This window comes from Borostomias antarcticus (assembly GCF_949987555.1).
Source record: "Borostomias antarcticus genome assembly, chromosome: 1".
Classification (NCBI taxonomy): domain Eukaryota; kingdom Metazoa; phylum Chordata; class Actinopteri; order Stomiiformes; family Stomiidae; genus Borostomias; species Borostomias antarcticus.
The window spans coordinates 59,839,501-59,846,354 of NC_140234.1; positions in this window are offsets into that span (position 1 = coordinate 59,839,501).

Consider the following 6,854-nt stretch of genomic DNA (forward strand, 5'->3'; position numbering starts at 1 on the left):
TTGAAAGGAGCCCACGATACTTTAAACTTTATGCGGGTTGGATCATACAACTGCCGCGGGCTACGCCTGGGCAACAACGCAGGAGACAGAGCCCGACGTATAGTAGTTGACAGCCTGCTGATTTAATGTGATATTTTATGTTTACAAGAAACTTTTTTATCTAAACAGGACTTGGGAAATTTGAACTCTTTTAATGACAATTTCCATGGGGCTAGTGAGTCCACTACTGACCTATCTATGGGGATAGTGAGAGGAAGGATAGCAGGGGGCGTGGCCATAAGGGTATCTCTGCAGGCCCGGAGACTTCGAGGGGGCGGGTCAACTGTCAATCAATTTCTACTTTGGCCAATCAGAGGCTGACAATCGTCTTGTCAATCAAAAACTAATTTCGCCTGAAACGGTTGAATCACTTTTTATTTGGCGAATCTTCTTTCTCTTAGGAGAAGGGGTGTGAGACGCAAAGCTAATTTGTCATTAATAAGTGTCAGCTGCGGACGATCAAGCGAACATATTGGACGTCTTTCGAGGTAAGGGAGATTGACACAAGTAACATAACAATAAGCAGTTATTTTAACGTAGGCCTATTTTCAATTAGTTATAACATTGACAGCGCCTAAATGCAAAATTTAAGAACGTAGACGAAGATGCTGAGATGCCTGACGTTATCTAAATAGCTAGTTAGTGAATACATCCATGATCCTAGCCGTCACAACGTGTAGGCTATTCTTGACCCAAGTTAACATTAGCAAGGCGGTGTACCTGCGCACATGCGCAAACAGAGCAGTGCTTCTACAAAGAAATCTATCATATTTATTTTCTCATGTAAACACTGGGCGTTTGGTGTTGCCAAGCAATTAGGCTCTTTGCACAAGCTCCACTACTTCCTGACATTCTACAGGCATCCTTATTTCCTGTCCTATACCATTGGATGGAAGTTATTAATCAGGTGTGCCGCTTATATAGATAAACAAATAGACAGGTAGGTGTGTATATATATATACACAGTATGCATGATTATGTTCTGTTAAAAATATATAATTGGTTGACAGGAAACCAAGAGGTACAAGAGTGGAAGAGAGGGGACAGGAGGAGAGGACATAGAGATGAGAGGTGAGATACCTGATGTTAGCCAAAGAGACACTACATTAATTAGATCCTGGCAAGTTTAAAAAATAATATGGATGGATGGATGGGTGGGTGGGTGTGTGTGTGTTTATAGCTTATGTTTATGTTTTGTTAATTTGTGGACAGGAGATGAAAATGGACACCACAGTGGAGGAGAGGTGACAGGAGGAGACCAGCATGGACAAAAGACGGGAGGAGAGGTGACAGGAGGAGACCAACATGGACACCACAGTGGAAGAGAGGTGACAGGAGGTGACCAACATGGACACCACAGTGGAAGAGAGGTGACAGGAGGAGACCAACATGGACACCACAGTGGAAGAGAGGTGACAGGAGGTGACCAACATGGACACCACAGTGGAAGAGAGGTGACAGGAGGAGACCAACATGGACACCACAGTGGAAGAGAGGTGACAGGAGGAGACCAACATGGACACCACAGTGGAAGAGAGGTGACAGGAGGTGACCAACATGGACACCACAGTGGAAGAGAGGTGACAGGAGGAGACCAACATGGACACCACAGTGGAAGAGAGGTGACAGGAGGAGACCAACATGGACACCACAGTGGAAGAGAGGTGACAGGAGGAGACCAACATGGACATCAGAGTGGAGGAGCCAGGCTGGGAGAGAGGTGACAGGAGGAGCTAGTCTCATGTTTCTAATAGATGGTGTGTTCTCATCAACATTCACTTAAGTTGTCCTCTCTGGATGACCTCCACTGCTCTCAGTTAAAGATGATATTAATCCAATATGATGCGTGTTGTTCTTTATAGATCTAGCCTCTTCTTTTTGCTCTCAAAGTGCACCAGATTGAAGCACCACAACTAAATGACCTCGGTATTACAAAAATCCTGCGTACAGCCCTGGTCCTGAATGTTTCAGAGGGCAGATGACCTCCTTCTAATCAAGGAGCAGGTGTTCATAACTCTGCATGCATCACTACACTGTGGTGACATTTTGGTTGTACCGTCTGATCACAACACTAAGAGTTCCAATCTAATTTTTTAACAGAGTTCTAATCTAATTTTTTAACCTATCTGTCTACATGTCTGTCTGTCCATCTCTATCTTTCATTGTCTGCCCCTGTTTTATTATTATATCTGAGGCTTCACGTTTGGTGATGGGACCTCAGTGGGTGAGAACAGACATGCTGAATAGACATAAAGATCTAGGCATGGGCAGCATCTTTCCATCCATTTAAAAATAAATATGTATTATTTTATGCCAACCTACATTCAGTCTAGCCCTAACCCTAACCTCTTAGAGTGCAGGAAGTCTCGGCCAGCTGTGTCGTGTGTCTCCATTCTCAGCGTCAGTACATCGTTTGATGGTTCACCTGGGCCAGTAGACTTAAGCAGAGCCTCGACCCAAACAAGGTGTCCTGAATGGTCTCCCAGGTCCGCCTTGAACAACTGAACTGTCAGCCCAGTGTTTGTGTGGTCTACAAGCTATTCAATAAAACCTGGAGAAAATGATCTGTATCTTGTCTTTACACTTACAGCACACATGCTGCACAAATGATAACCTTAATTGTATGACACTTGTTTTGTAAAATGCACAAGGGTATCTCTGACTTGGCTAGACTGTGGATGTGGTGACTAGTCCAGGCCAGTCAGCATGGTATAAGCTGCATACAGGTGAGCGGAAGCTGAAACGCTTGTTCCTTGGCTAGGCCCAAGGCAGCTTGCCAGCAGGGTCAGGCCTGTGCCGGGAGGTCAGTACATTAGAACCCCCTTAGGCGGGCTGTATGTATCCTCGGTTCTCAAACTTATATTTGTGGTATAGAAAGGTAGAACTTGCTTGGTTGATTATGTAAGTGTGTGTGTGTGTGGGGCGCTGTTGATTTTCCTCCACACATCTCTCAGCCATATGTTTCCTCTATGTGGATCTGAAAACAGTGATGGGGATTAAATTAGGTTGCTAAGAGAACTGCTAGTCACTTTATAAAAGTTTGCAAAACCGAGAAACCGCCGGAGCTGAGTGCGGTCAGCAGGTCGCGCCCAATCCTCGACCGCACGCACCTTTTTGGGGTCAGCGCGCACCTGCCCCTTCTCCACGATGTGACCCAGGTACTCCACGGAGGCGGCGTGGAACACGCACTTCTCGGCCTTCACGAAGAGCCGGTTCTCCAGCAGCCGTTGCAGGACCAGGCGGACATGCTGGCGGTGCTCCACCTTGGAACGGGAGAACACAAGAATGTCATCAAGGTATACCACCACAAAGGTATTGAGCATGTCCCTGAGCACATCATTGACCAGAGCCTGGAAGACGGCCGGGGCGTTGGTGAGGCCAAAGGGCATGACGAGGTACTCGAAATGCCCTAGGTGGGTGTTAAAGGCCGCCTTCCACTCATCCCCCTCCCTAACCCGCACCAGGTGGTAAGCATTCCTAAGGTCGAGCTTGGTGAACACAGTGGCGTGCGAGAGTAGCTCGAATGTGGAGTTAAGTAAGGGGAGTGGATACTTGTTCTTGATGGTGATGTCATTTAGGGCGCGGAAATCAATACAGGGCCTCAGGCTGCCATCCTTCTTTTTCACAAAAAAGAAGCCTGCCGCGACCGGGGAAGACGATGGTCTTACGATGCCTGAGGCTAGGGACTCAGCGATATAGCTGCGCATAGCCTCCTTCTCAGGGACGGACAGGTTATATAACCTGCCGACAGGGAGGGGGGCCCCCGGGAGGAGGTCTATGGCGCAGTCATATGGCCGTTGAGGGGGAAGTGAAAGCGCGCTCTCCTTGCTAAACACGGCTGCCAAATCGTGATAGCAGGAGGGCACGCCCGTGAGAACCGGGGCCGCAGGCACAGAACCGGAACCGCTGGGCGGAGAGGGGGCAGAGCGAAGGCAGTTGGCGGGGCAGGCCACGCCCCACCCCAAGATCCGCCCAGAGGCCCAGGATACATGTGGTTCGTGCCTGGCAAACCAGGGTCGGCCCAACACCAGGGGTGAAGTGGGAGCGTGCGTAACCATAAACCTAATCTGTTCACTGTGATTACCGGATATGGTGAGGGTGAGGGAGGTCGTGGTGTATGTAATGCGCCCCAGGGAGTGCCCGTCTAGTGCCTGAGCCATGAGAGGGCGCTCGAGGGGGACGAGAGGGATGCCTGCTTGGCGAGCCAAGGTGACATCAATCAGGCTCTCGTCCGCCCCCGAGTCGAGTAACGCACCAACAGAGAGAGAGTCCTTACCCCAAGTGAGTGTAACCGGAAACAGATGACTAGGCTCTTGTGCACCCCGTGGGAGGTTGATAAGGCTCACTAGTACTCCCTTACCTAGTGAGCCTGGTCTTTTGGCCGCGTGGGACATGCTCGGATCTGATGTCCTGGTCTCCCGCAGGCGGTCTAGAGGCACAGGCGGTCCCGCATCCTCTGCTCCCGCTCCTCCTGGGACAGCCGGGACCGGCCCAGCTGCATGGGCTCCTCCTCCTCACGCGAGGTGGAGGAGAAATGGCCTGGGGACGCGGCGAGAGGAGGGGAGGCGGTCTCCCGACGACTGCTGCTGCTGCTACTGGGTGAGCCTCCGGGAGGGGGTCTGGGGTTCCCCCCAGAGCGCTGGGCGCGCTCCACGCGGCGTTCCCGGAGCCGCTCATCCATAAGCAGCGCAAGGGAGACCAGTGCAGCGAAAGAGGTGGGCCGGTCCCGGATGATGAGGTCCTTGATGGCCTCGCTCAGGCCCCTCCTATACGTGCTCCGGAGCGCGGTGTCGTCCCATCCGCTGTCCGCTGCCAGGATGCGGAACTCTACCAACCCATCTACCTACCTACCTAGTCACCTACCTACCTACCTACCCATCTAAAGTATCTACCTACCTACCTACCTACCTACCTATCCATCTACCTACCTACCTACCTACCTACCAACCCATCTACCTACCTACCTAGTCACCTACCTACATACCTACCTACCCATCTACAGTACCTACCTACCTACCCACCAACCCATCTACCTACCTACCTACCTACCTACCTACCTACCAACCCATCTACTTACCTACCTAGTCATCTACCTACCTACCTACCCATCTAAAGTATCTACCTACCTACCTACCTACCTACCTACCTATCCATCTACCTACCTACCTAGTCACCTACTTAGCTACCCACCCCCCTACCTACCTACCTACCTACCCAACTATCTACCTAGCTACCTTTCTACCCACCTACCTACCTACCTACCTACCCATCTACCTACCTATTTTCCTACCCACCTACCTATTTACCTACCTAGCTAACTACCTACCCACCTATCTACCTACCTACCCAACTCCCTACCTACCTACCTACCTACCTACCTCTCTACCTACTTACCTACCTACCTACCTACCTACCTACCCATCTACCTACTTACCTACCTATCTACCTCTTTACCGACCTACCTATCCACCTAACTACCTCTCTAACTACCTACCTACCTACCTACCTACCTATCCACCTAACTACCTCTCTAACTACCTACCAACCTATCCACCTAACTACCTCTCTAACTACCTACCTACCTACCTAGCCACCTAACTACCTACGGCGGCTTTAATTTGATTTTTATTACACATTTTATTCCACAAAGTCTCTTAGTCCAGGCAGCTCACTGAGCATAGCCGTGGGATGGGCACTGATTAACGCGCATCAGTATACAGTGGAGATAGAACCCAAACACAGGCAGAGAATGTTCAGAGACTTTATTCATGAATGAAATCAGTACAAGCACAAGACATAATAACAAGTAACCCCAAACTGAACAAACCTAATTTTGAGGCCAATGGGGTAGATGGTGATGGTCTAGATGACACTTCTTCACACACCCTGGTCCAGCATACCAGAGTTTAGTTCATCAGCACTGTAGCCAGGGTCCTTCCTCAGCATGTCCACATATGTTGTCTTTCGAGCACCACGTGTGTCTTGACCATGCTTGGGTTCCCAGAGGACAAGGTTTGAAGTGATGAGGTCAGGAGGGCGTTTCCTATGGCTGGCTATCCTCAGTCTCCACTGACGTATCTTTGTGGTCAGGAGAGGTAGATCAATGTAGAGGTGGTTGGTAGGTGGGTGGTTGGGTAGATTGGTGTTGGTCAGTCTGTCATCGTGGGGTTATTTGTTATGTATTGCCTTGAATGTCTTGTTTTTGTTCAGTGGCTAGTGTTGGGGGGAACTGGAGAGATCGTGTAACGTTTTCCACTTTACCAGCACACCACTAGACGCCATGGGGGTGGATAAGGTACTAGCGGGGCTGTCTCCTCTAACGGTCTTGGTCATCGCAAATGGTAGAGGAGGAGGAATAGGGGGGCGTGGTTGTGGAGTAGGGGGAAGAGGAGGAGGAGTAGGGGGGCGTGGTTGTGGAGTAGGGGGAGGAGGAGGAGTAGGGGGGCGTGGTTGTGGAGTAGGGGAAAGAGGAGGAGGAGTAGGGGGGCGTGGTTGTGGAGTAGGGGGAAGAGGAGGAGGAGTAGGGGGAAGAGGAGGAGGAGTAGGGGGGCGTGGTTGTGGAGTAGGGGGAGGAGGAGGAGTAGGGGGGCGTGGTTGTGGAGTAGGGGAAAGAGGAGGAGGAGTAGGGGGGCGTGGTTGTGGAGTAGGGGGAAGAGGAGGAGGAGTAGGGGGGCGTGGTTGTGGAGTAGGGGGAAGAGGAGGAGGAGTAGGGGGGCGTGGTTGTGGAGTAGGGGGAAGAGGAGAGACAGATGGAGCTGTGATAGAAGGGACTGCGTCAGACAGGGCTGTGTCAGGTGTCCTCTTCATCAGAGAGT